This window comes from Alligator mississippiensis, chromosome 3 (assembly GCF_030867095.1).
Source record: "Alligator mississippiensis isolate rAllMis1 chromosome 3, rAllMis1, whole genome shotgun sequence".
Lineage (NCBI taxonomy): Eukaryota > Metazoa > Chordata > Crocodylia > Alligatoridae > Alligator > Alligator mississippiensis.
In genome coordinates, this window is record NC_081826.1 from 69,796,292 (window position 1) to 69,809,429 (window position 13,138).

General features: G+C 41.0%; 1 protein-coding gene across 11 annotated transcripts in view; it reads right to left on the bottom strand.

Moving 5' to 3' along the window:
• The window catches only part of FAM110B (family with sequence similarity 110 member B), a 301,139-nt gene that overhangs the window by 88,644 nt on the left and 199,357 nt on the right, over positions 1–13,138 (bottom strand). The gene's annotated exons all lie outside the window — the stretch shown is intronic.

The following is a 13,138-nucleotide window of genomic DNA, read 5'->3' on the forward strand; positions in this document are numbered from 1 at the left end:
GGGGGAGTGGGCATGATGCAGGCACAGCTCGCTCCAAGTGGAAGGCGGCAAAGCAGCAGCAGCAGGGCATAGCTGCCGCTCCCAGTATTGCCATGTTCGCATCCTGCATGCCTCTGCACTGGCTGGCAAGCGGCAGTAAAACAGAGCTCCAGCTCCCAGCACTGATGTGGGCGCGGTAGCGCTCGGAGCAGGGGCTATGCCCTGCTGTTGCCTGGAGCGAGTCGTGCATGCATTGTGTCCCCAACCCTGCACTGGCTGGGCAAGTGGCAACAGGGCATAGCTCCCGCTCTGAGCGCTACCACACCTACATACTGCAACCATCCACACTGGCTGGCAAGCGGTGGCATGGCAGAGTCCCCGCTCTCAGTGCTGATGTGGCATGGCAGTGCTGGGAGTGGGGGCTAGGCTATGCCTTGCTGCTGCCCGGAGTGAGCTGTGCCTGCATTGCTCTGGCTGGGCCGGGTGGGGGATGGGCTAGGCAGGGCAGCCATGGGGGCTTCTTCTGCAGCTCCCCCCGCCAGGGCAGAGGCAGCCACAGCCAGAGGAGCTGTGGGAGAAGCCCCCATGGCTGCCCTGGCTTCCTCCAGCCTTCCAGCACTTAAAAGAAAAAAAAAAAAGCCCCGCACTCACTGGCTCTGGCAGCAGCAACTGGGGCCTCTGAGGGCTTGTGGCAGAGCATTCCCAAACAGCACGGGGCAGTGCAGGGCAGCAGGGATCATGACAGCCATGCACTGTCTGGGAGCTGGGGTGGCTCCAGCAGTCAGCCGGAACCCAGCACTGCTCAGCCCCAGCAGCCCCAGCTCCTAGACAGCGTGTGGAACCCTGCCAAGCTGTGCTGCATCCGTGCCATGGGGCAGCTGCTGCAATCCCCACTGTCCCACAGGGCGGGGGGCACTGCCACAAGCCCCCAGAGGCCCTGATCACCGCTGCCAGAGCTGATGAGTGCAGGGACATATATAAGTGCTGGGTGGGGGCTGTGGCCAGGTGGGGGAGCCATGTGGGCTTCTCCCGTGGCTCCCCCCACCCAGGGAGAGACAGGCACAGCCAGAGGAGCTGCGGGAGAACCTGCAGCCACCCGTCTGTGCCTGCCTCTCCCCGGCCAATCAGAATCTCTGAAACAGCGCCGAATCTCCGATTCTGATCCGTCTGAATCGAATGGAAACAGTGATTCAAATCACCAAATTGAATCACGGTCCTCTGAATTGACCAAATCCGAACAGAATACTTTCCTACTCGCACAGGCCTAGCAGCCACCTATTGGTTTTTAAACTAATAAATGGTTGCAAATAGGTGTGCATAGCCACATTCTGGCCACTGCCACTACCTGATTAGTGTGTTGCTTAAAATGAAAACTTCAAAATATAGAGCAGCAGCTGTCTTCTTTGCAAACTAGATTTTTTACAATGGCTTGACAGTAAGTTTAAGAAAATGATGAATGTATGCAAGAAATCAGATTTATAAACTAAAGACACAATTTTGCACATTGATTTATTATAGCCCAAAGTACTGCTTTGCATTATGGATTTTGGATACCATGACTAGAAAATAAAAGCCACTTTCAGTTTAGCTTCACAGGCTAGGGACAGACATCCAAAAAGCCAGAGCCTGAACTGATTCAATCTTTGCAGGTTAATCTAACCTGGCTAGGCTGAACCAGTTTGCAACCACACAGACATTCCCTCTGGACTGATGAAATGGAGACACATGCTTGCGGTGGCTTAGGCTAGAAGCTGGGGGGCACTAGAGCCGTCCTCCCTTCCCTTCTATGGTGCTGAGCTGGGGGGGGATCAGGACATGGCCAGGCCCTGGCAGGATGCTCTGATTTGGGAGGGGTTCCCACCAATGAGGGGTTCCTTGACCAGGGAGGCAGCTAGCAGGGAGTTGATAACACAGCATTTAGTACCCCTTCAAGCAAACAAAAGCCTCTCTCATTAATTCAAGCTCTTCTTAAACAACTTTTTCCAAGAAAGGAATGGAGGGACATTACCAGTTGACCTGTTGATTAGCTCCAAAAAGCCCTAAGTAGACACTGTCCTGTCTGCCTTACACAGACACCTCTCAGCATTAGTTAGCATACCACATGCTGGCTAAAATCCATGCTGTGGGAGAGGGGACGGTGAATTCCCTGCTTAAGCTGGGGAGGGGGTGGGTAAGGCAAGGGGAAGCCAGGCAAACGCTGCTGTGCCAGCAGTCTCTGCCTGGGCTCCAGCTCAGGAGCAGAGGAGTGGGGCCAGCCCTGCTCTGGAGCAGAGAGACCCACCCAGGGCTGCAAAGCATCTGGGATGCTGAGGGACTCTGGTTTAAGTTAAACCAGAAAGGGGTCTGAGACAGATATTGCATAAACCAGTTTGACCCAAATCAGTTAAGTCTGACACTACATTCAACCAAGTTTCTATCAAACCAGTTTCAGTAATTTTCAAAGTGGTTTATGTGCACTGAATGCCTGTTACAGGTTTAAACCAGTTTCTGATCACTTAAACTGGTTTATGTGCAATGTCTGTCCCTAGCCATAAAGACTGGTAGAAGGGAGGACAAGGTGGCACCTTAAAGGCTAGTTCAATATCTTAGTCTCTAAGGTGCTACCCTACCCTACTTTCTTTCTGACTGCAGACTGACATGGCTAACCACCTTTCTGTTCATAATCTGTCTAGTTCATAACTTCAATCTAGTCGAACAGATTTAAAAATAATAAAATATTTGCTTCTAAGACAAAACTTTCCAGCCCCAGAAAATCAGACATCAGTTAGTATTAATTGCTGTGTACTCTGCAGTTGTTCAGAAGAGATCCTTTCTATCAGAGGCATGACCCATGTTGTTCAGACTAAAGGCAGGCCTACCCTACCAAAGGAACACACTAGAGAGCACTGCAGCAAAGCATACCAGGCCAGCTGTGCATGTGGTATGCCCCAAAACTGATAGTGTAGTGCTCAGGTAATACTTTGGAATGCTTACTGGAGTACACCCAGTGCCAAATTAAGGCAGCTACCTTACACCTGTTTCGGGGCATAGTGTGCATGCAACTGGCAATTTATGCTTTACAGCAGAGCTCCCCATTATGGTTTTCAAATTCCAGCATAAAAATACTCTCCAAAAGTTCCACATATATACAAATGCCAAAGAAGTAGCAGAGCAGCTTAATCACTTTTTCTCAAAGAAAGGAAGTAAGGGCATGTTTCTTGTTTGCCAGGAGCTAGCATGCCTCTTTGACAGAAAAACCTTCAAAGAGCATCAGCAGTCTGCTTCTTTTCAATTGTGGAGTCCGGCACTGTTAAATTTTCAATCTGATAGCCATAATCTACCCACAGCGATACCCTTTTCAAGATAAACATCCTTCTATAGAAGACTCTCAAATATCAAAATTGCCATTGCTTTAAAAAGGATCACAGAAATCTGCACAAATACACAAAAAGCTCAGAAACAAACCTCCCATTCTTTCAACTAGACACTGAAAACATTATGAGAAAAGTGTGAGCCTCCATATTGTTTAGAGGCATATTACATGCTGTGTTTGTAAAAGCAGTAATGGAAATCAATTCTGTTTTCTCTGCACCCCTGTATTGCTTAGAGCAGACTGCACTATGAGGAGTAATTCAGCCTGTCATTTTATAAGTGTCAGGAAAAGACCTAAAAAGGTTTACTAATGCAAATAATGCAACTTTTTTGTAACTCTAGTTCTTTGTGAAGACTTCTATTTCTAGCATGTATTTGATTAGAACAATTCATTTAAAAACCCTGTAGGGGCTTTGAAAAATTGCCTCTTCAGTTACACACTCAGGGACTACTTTTCCAGCCCCCGCACAACTCAGCTTCACAAATCTAACCCTACCCCCAGAGTGACACCCATTTCATTTTTATATCCTCTTGTTTTTCACAGTAAATACATTCTGAGCTCCCCCTCCATTACATTTCCAATAAGGGCATTCTGGCTTTCCTCAGACCTAAAGCCTAGGTTCTTCCCAAAACTCCAAATTTACCAATTACAATTTTGAGCTCTTTGTTCCTTCCCCTCCCCTCAGTTCTGGAGTCTTCCCAGCCCATTCCTCACTTTTAAATTACATGCATAGAAGTCCCCTAGCTTAAAAGCAACTCTCTTGTTCCTCCCTCCCATTCTTCTTTATGGGAAGAAGATGGGGCTCTGCTTCACTATTTCTTTTTAATAGATAAGTTGTGACCATGCATGTTTCCCTGATCTTTCTCAGCAGTTCTGCAAAACTGCTGCTACTTTGTTCTTCAGTCCCGCTCCTCACTTGTTAAAGGAATAGCAGAGTTTGGGCTACCCCTCTCCTTTCTTTCACCCTCTCCATCAGTGGGGCTAAGTACAGACAGTCAAAAAACCCAAGGCTGAATCAATTCAGTCTTTGCAGGTTAGTCTAAGCTGCATAGATTGAACTAATAAGCAAGTGAACAGACATTCATTTTTGATTCTGGAAATGCAGCCACATGCCTGATGTGGCTCAGGTCAGAAGTCGAGAGGTGCTAGAGCATGCCTCCATGCTTGGCTGGAGCAGAAAGCTTGGGCCAAGGATAGCCTGCCCACCCTGTGAGGGAAGGTTTGCAGAGGAGGTGCAAAGCATCCTGGGATGCTGGGGGACTGTGAGTTAACTTCTATCTGGAGGGGATCTGGGACAGAAGTTCAATGAACCGATTCAACCTAAATCAGTTAAGTCTGTTACTGCATCTATCCAGATTTATCTTAAACTGGTTTTGGCCATTTCAGAAGTGATTGTTGTGAACTGAACTTCTGTTGCATTACAGATTTGAACCAGTTTCTAATCATTTATACCAGTGTATGTGTAATATCTGTCCCTAACCTGGGAGGACCTGACAACTCAACTTCACTCAGCCACACAAAATTCCTGTTTGCCCAGACAGGTTATTTTTCTAAGCTTTGCCTTTTTCAATTCCCCAAAAGTCATGTTCTTTCTTTAAGCATGTGCTACAAAAAAGTAAACATAATCAAGGCCATCTTTATGAGCCAGTGTCACATACTGAGACATACTTCCACAGTAGAGGACAGCTAACAGCTGGCGTGTTGTAAGTTCATTAGAATAACTGGACTATATCAGTTACTAAGGTAGTTGGGAGGCAAGTCCAATGTTTTCCTTCAAGCCCCTCATCAAGAAATTGCCTATAATTAACAAGCCCTCTCTATATATAGATAAGGAGTATATATACTTCTTAAAAGAAAGAAATTGCCAGTCAGAGTCATTTTCAAGCAAAAAAGGCTCTGGATTTTATGAAACACTTGAACACCTTTTAAAAGTATGGTGTATATTCTTAATAATCAGTTCAAATGAAATTATATTTGGACAGAGTTTGACAGTTCTCAGTGCTGGCAGATAACGAAACAAGGAGCAATGGTCTCAAGTTGCAGCAAGGGAAGTGTAGGTTAGATACTAGGAAAAGCTCTCTCATGAGGAGGGTAGTAAAACATTGGAACAAGTTGCCCAGAGAGGTTATGGAATTTCCATCCCTGGCTTTAGCTAGAGAAAGCCTTGGCTGGGATGATCTAGTTGGGGATGGTCCTGCTTTGAGCAGGTATTTGGATTAGATGACCTTCTGAGGTCCTTTCCAACCCTCATTTTCTATGATTCTATGCTTTATTAGACACCTAATAGATTCAAAATAATAATAGTACTACTACTACTACTACTACTACTAATAATAATTGGATCATCTAAGTTTAACATTCAATACGTGTTCCCACCTTCTTTCTACGGTGATAATTGCTTTCACAAAATCCTTGTTCAGCTGATGCCTAACGCTGTATGCACCTGATATCAGTTGGTATCAGTAACTCTTCAGCTCTTAATTTGCTGTTCCTGGGCTTGTACACAATGGCTGATGTGAATAAGCAGGCTGGTACCTAGTGCATAAATATACTCCAAAACGCTTCATAACCTAGGCATTCCTATAATTATCCTGCCTAATCTCTTAGATGCTGGTAAAGCATGGTGAAGATGAGATGATGGTGGTATAGACACCTCCTCAATTTATATCCCATAGCTCATCCAACTAGGAGCACCTATTTTTAAAGAAAAGTTTTAGAAAACTTAGAAATGTTTTATTAATCTAACCTGAGTGGCGGAGCTATGCATGGTATTCTATGTAAGAAGCAACAAATCCATGATGAAAATATCTTCCATTAGCTATTACCTTGCAGCTATGATACTCTTAAACAGCAAAAATGTTCAAGTGTGTGAACCCATAAAGTCAACAACTAAGTATGACCCAGGTAATAATTGTTTACAATGAGAGTGCAAAGGATAAACACATACAGTAAATAGAAAAAAACAAATTAGGCTTAAACCTATAACAATAAAATATTTAGTTATCAACGTAAACTTTTAATTTTTTAAAAATTTTACTGTAGTAGAGTCTAGTGTAATACATCAGCCAAAAGTTACATGTGATTTGAAAGTTTGAAAGAAATGTTATAGAAGTATTTGAAAATATGTCTACTTTATTAAAATATTTACCATTTTTTGCTATGGAAGTAGGAAAGCAACACGTCATGTATAATATGAATATTTAAAATAGCTTTCTTAGTTTAACATGATTATTTGTATCCAGTCCAATAAAATTCCTTTTACTAAGCTCCATTTTCTGACAAGAAATGTTTATGTTAACTGATTTTCACCAATAATAGCAGAAATAAATATTAATATATAGCCTGGAATAAATATAATTTAGTAATATTAAGAGAATATAATACACTTTTTAATAAGTACTATTACAGACATAATTAAGAAGTAGGAGTGCTAGAAACTGCAATGCAAGGCAAATAGTACTGTTCATCCTACCAGTTACAGTGTGGACCTAATTCTGCTAATTATAGACTCCTACAGAGAGCTCTATTTGTGTTTTTGTCCAACTGCGACATGCTTTTTTTTTTTTTTTTTTTAAACAGACACGCATCCTAGGCTAATAGTTCTTAGTCAGCCTTTAAATGGCTAATTCATTTTTAAAAAAAAATATACACTATAAAATTATTTGGATCATGAGATGCTTACAAAATATTGCACTAGGGAAATAAACTAAGATATATTTCATTAAAATTATATTTCAGTTCTTTCCTCAGTGTTTACTGGTTTTGAGAAGAGTTACATAAAACTATGCACAAGAAAGGAACTATGAATAACATCACACTATGTCTAATGAATATTTTTTTAGTGCAAGTGCAGTATTCCAGCAGGCTGCACCACCCCATCATTCCTGCTAGAGATCTCTCGTACTTCTGACTTGCACAACTTCTGAACTTCACAGCTATGTTTTCCAGTTTCTCTCTACCATATGATATTTCATCCCCTTTCCCTACACAGTCCTATATTTAGAGACATCTGCATTCAAAAGTTCTGAGTTCTTTTTATTTTTGATCTGCAATATTAGAAAAGCAGAAAAGTGCACATTGCTAAGTTCTGAAAGCATAGTACTTATGTAATTTTTAGTAAATTTCTTTTAAACTGAGGGTAAACACTTCAATGTTGGCTTTGGAACACATTCTAAATAGTTATGGTGAGATTCACAAAAGATCTCTGTCACTTAAAATGGGACTTAGGTTGAACTTTACCATCTAAGTCCAAGAACTTCTTCCTAACTCCATGGTAATTACTTTTTATATAATGGCCAATTGGTTAGAACTCCCCAGGAAGCAGGGCACCTGGATTTTATGCCCTCCTCAGCCTGAAATGAGAGGGTTTAAGCCTATACCTTCCAACTCCAAGAAAGGCACTTGACTTTGCAGCCACCGCCTGGAAGGGGAGGGACACTGAGTTGTGGTGACTGCTTCCAGAGCTGCTTCCCTCCTCTCAGATGAATGCTTCCTCATTAGGCTATAGTCACATTTCTTCTGTTAAAAAAAACAAAGCTACATTTTGATGACTTATCACTCAGAGAAGTCTTTTCCTGTCAGGGAATTTCAGCATAGAGGATTGGCTATTAAAGAGGGAAAGCCAGGTTCAGGACAAAACAGTTTACATTTCAATAGGACTGTCTGTCCTTATTGCCTAAAGACACTGATGTGACTATGATTATGCTGGGGCAGTTTTTCAAGCAACTTTAAAAACAATCTCTAAGGCCCCTGGCATATGTTCCTTTAAGACGTGATTAACCAGTTAATGGCATCTTAAAATGTAACCTGGTCACACACTAGAGCAATTAATGGTGTCATAAAACAAGGAGTAAGCCGCAAAGTTATTCCACAAAAAATGTGCTGTAACTTTGTGGCTGGATCCTCTCATGTCATTAATTGAATATGTGGCCAGATGTGTTCTAGCTGTTGGAGTGCATAGTGCACCCCTGTAGCTGGGAGCCTTGCCAGCTGAGGTGGTCCCAGCTGTGGGAGCTTGCTAGTTGCCAGTGCAGGGGGAGTCTGGGATAATACTTCTGCCTATGCCAGAAGTAAGGCATGATGAGATCTGATGCTTGATCCCACAATCATGCCTCCTGCCTCATATGTGGTATGGCAGGAAGTGCAATTTTGTGGATCACGCATCAGATCCCATCATGCCTTTACCTGCAAATCCGCCAAGACTTGAAGACACGTAATGCATGAAAGTAAACTAATGCATCATGACAAATCAGTCACATGGTAACAGCTTGACACTAACTGTTCTCTCAAAATATTGTTCCTCATTTACATGCCAATACATAGATTTTCCCCAGCTCCCAGGTCATTGAAGGAGTTAGATGCTGGCTATTAGAACAGTCAGTTTTCTCACTGATATTTCTATGCAAGTGGGAACAATAGACTGCTATCACCTTTCTTATTGTGATTATGGATGAGTTCCACACAGTAAGATAATTGTTTCACAAAGTCTTAGACGTAACTGGACCTAAAAAATGAAAACCCATTTGCAAAGGCATGCCAGTTTTTTCCATTTTACTTCAGTTGTGACAAAACAGGGTAAAGCATTTAGGCTAATGCAGAATCAATCCACTTCATAAAACAGATTTACCACCTTGCAAAAAATTTAATCAATTTGAAGACAATCAATATCCCAGAACTAGTTACAGATTCCTATTACCTAAAAATACCTTAAATTTCACTGTAGACAATATAGGCTATTTAACCATTACCTGCTACTTAAGATCCTTAAACTCACTTGCTCCAGAGTATGGTTTTACAAAGAAAGACGAACATGATCTTGAATTATTCTGATTTTCTACCCTTTCTCCTACCCAAAGGCTTTGGTCAGACTTGAGCAATGCTCCAGCATATTTAATTTAAATAAATAGGGAGGTAGTTGCAGGGAAGGAATAGACAGGGTGGAAAGCAAAATCTGAACTGGAGGGGAAAGATAAGTCAAGAGAAAAATGAGGAAGGCTGAAGAAAAAGGTAAAAAGAAATGTGAGAGAAGAAAAAGTCCTGATGAATGAGAAAAGAGCCAAAGTAAAATGGAATCGACAGCAGAGAGGGGGAACTGAGAACAGGGACATCAGTAAAGAAATACAGAGGATAGAGAATATTAAAGGAAAGGAAAGAGTTGGTTAGAGAGCACACAGGGAAAAGCAGTATATACCCAAAGACCAACATAAAAGGGAATAAAAGGAGGAGCACAGAGGACAGGAACACACCAGCAGCTGCCAATAAGAGGAGGATACAATAAGCTGCCAATAAGAGGAGGTTGTAAGAAGAAATACAGACTTTGGGCTCTGTCCGATCAACCAGGAACAGTTCCTTGTCAATCAGGAAGGAGAAAATGGACATGTACTGTAGATGTAGAATCCACAGCATATTCCCCCAGACATCACTTCCTCCTCTCTCATGCTCATTTCTCTCTCCACTGCTGCAATACTTATATATAAAAAGGGATTTTGTTCACAAAGCCCCCTCAAACCTGGAAGATTTGAGTCACCGAATCTCAGAAATACATGAGTTAGTCACAATGACTGGAAACACTGCTACCCATACCACAATATCTGAGCAACTCACAATCATTAAAGTGTTTACCCTCATATTGGAAGGAAGGGCTATCCATTTTGTTTTAGAGTTGGGGTTTAAAGGTGTGGAGAAATGATGCAGTTTCCCTGAAGCGACACAGGAAGTTTTCAGCGGACCTAAAAATTGGATCTAGGTCCTCTGAGTACCATACTATAACTTTAACCAACAAACCAACTTACCTTTAAACATAAATATTGGCAAGTTTTAAATAGAGGAGCATCTAGAGGAAGTGAACTTGCAAATTTCTGGGACAAGTTCTGGTGGGAGGATGATTGGGGGTGTCACAGGACAGAATGGATAAGGCACTGGCCTGGAAGTCAAGACACCTGGGGTCTATTCCTGCCTGCTGTATAAACTGAACTTGATGCCTGTTTCTCCTCCAACCCATTATTCCTCTTGCCCATCTAAACTGTAAGGTCTTCTAGAAAGGGTCAGTCTCTGGCAATCTGTCTGCATACCACCCTGCTCAACAAAGCCCCAGCTTCCACTGCAATAGTAATAATTAAGGCTGCGACACCACAACTAGGAGTGGCGATTCGACTAAAGCAGGGATATCATTTGTTTGCATGAAACATTCAGCACATCCCCACAAATGTCAGACCTCTCAGAGTGTTCTGCATTAGTATTGATTGAATTTTCTGAGCATACAGATAAATAAAATAGGGCACAATATCAGGAGGGGAAAATACAAAATGTCTCAAAAAATCATTTTAGGATCAATTGGGACCATGAAAACTGAAATACATCATATGGATATAGCATGGTGTCAATCCTGGGCAGTTAAGGTCATTAGGTATCTTTACTGTGCATTTCCACACCTTCATGTGTTTGAATTCTGGAGTTTGAAAGAATTGGTTTTGAGATCATTTCACCCTACTTGTAATTGATTTTTACTTTATGTTACAGATATGCACTTTCTTAACAATGTATTTTTGTTTTGGAATAAAAAGACAATAATAATTCCCAGCAAAAGACCACATATGATGCAGGGTTACCTTCTGGAGCTGTATTTAGTGAATGGAAACAGATTAAAATAAAATACCTTGCACCAAAATGGAATTAATACCAAAATTAAAAGTGAAGCATGTTGCTGATTGCATTGTTCTGAGGCATGACGCATCTATGCTGATAAACATTTAATTTCACAATATATTTTAAACAAAGAAGCTTTAAAAGTGCTTCATAGTTGACTGAAATTTTAAATACAGGTATAATGTGTAAATTGGATTATAAAACCTTTATTCACTAGCTATTAATGAAGACAAAAGTACATTCCCAGAGCCTATGGTGCACAGGGGCACTTGCAACCACAGCTTTTCTCTCCCTTGTCACACACTTTGTTTTCGGCTGTTTCCCTTACACTTGCTCAGAGCACTTCTAACTACATCTCTCTCTCTCTTTTTTTTTCTTTATTGATTTCTAGAGACAAGATAATGGATTTTTATCTTTTGTTTAATAGCTTTAATGATAGACAAAGTTTTTAAAACTTTAATCTACTGCACCTGCCAGGATCCTGAAAACAACTTCAGAGTGTTGTGCTTAGACTCAAGAATGCTGAAAACGTCCTCTGTTTTTAACCATATAGCTAGTGAAATACATAAATAATTGACAGCTCTAAAGGTCTAAGACTTAATATGTGTGCTTTTACTGCACTTTTTTATTACAGATTATTACAGCGTAGAGATATAATTCTAAGTCTTCTTTCCACTAGAGATCTCAGTGCAGATTTTGCTTTAAAAAGAAAAAGAAAAAAAACAAACCAGAACTACTGGACTACTCTGTGGGTGTGTCTAAATGAGATGCTAACTGAAGTTGCCAAATTAGCTCCGCAATAAACCTTCCAGCGTCTACATGTGCAGGGCTATTAGGGTAGAGTAAACTAATAAACTCTACAGCGACTATCCTGCTGCAGAAGTTTTCACTCAACAGCAACTCACATGTAGACTTCTGACCTGGCTGGCTGGGGCATATCTGAAACTCTGAAGACACAGGTTCAAAGAGCAAACATTTTATCTTATTTTTTTAAAGAGCACTCTCCTATTCTTCTCATTGTTATAATAATGTGATGGCACAATCTTTCTTCCATCAAACTTGGAGACTTTTGTTGCGAGCTTCCTGGAAGTTATAGGAAGTTGGAAGACAAATTTCAACCTAAACCTTGGGATCAGAAGCACCTTTCAAATTCTTGTATGACCCATATAAATGTCATAGCATATTTGAACTGACTGTTGCTAGACACACTGTGAGATGGTCTGTAAGACAGACTATTAATCTAAGAAAGACATTTAAAAAGGTTCAAATGGCAAATTTCTATGAATAAAAAAGTAAGAAAAAATGCTGGATACATTTAACCTGTGTTTATTTTAGACATTGATATTTAAGCCATTACATTTATCCTTGAACATAATACTCTCACAGTAGCCACCTAATATACATTTAACTTCATATTAAAAACACTCACTTTTTTGCATGTGAAAATGAAAAAAATATTCTTAATACAGTCACTCAAAAAATTCTCTATTTCATATCACCTAACAAAGCTTTCTAAAATACTTTCAGAATATTTAGGGCATAATGGAAAATCACTAGTTTGTGTCTAAAGTTACAGGAATTTCTTTACAACCCAATATTTCTACGCATAACATCCAAGAGCAAAAAATCCCCAGTATATTAATAAAATATATTATGATACAAATATCTGCATGCACATTTTTCATATGAATAATAAACAACAATGATAAGGCTGTATTTACTCAAATTTAAGATGAGCTTTCCCCCCAAATCAGCAAGTGGAAAAATGCTCATCTTACATTCATGTGCAAGGAAACCTCATTAAACACATTGTGGGCATGTCTACATGTGACGCTATGTAACCGTAGCATCCACAGATGTCTACACACAACCAGCAGCTACTTCACCATAGCAGCATGCTTCTCTGTTATAGCGCGCCACTACAGTGAAGTAGCTGTTAAAAATAACTGTGCACTGTGTGTACAGCACAGTATGAGCAGTTACTACACTATGCTTTAGCAGTTACTGCACTATGCTTTCGTGTGTATGGCGCAGTATGAGCAGTTACTGCAGTTGCAAAAGGAGGTACTAAAGCACAGCACAGTAACAACATTCCCGTACGGCAATGTGTAGATGACTGTGTAAGACACTGCACTGCGTAAGAAAAGGATGCACCTTCCACAC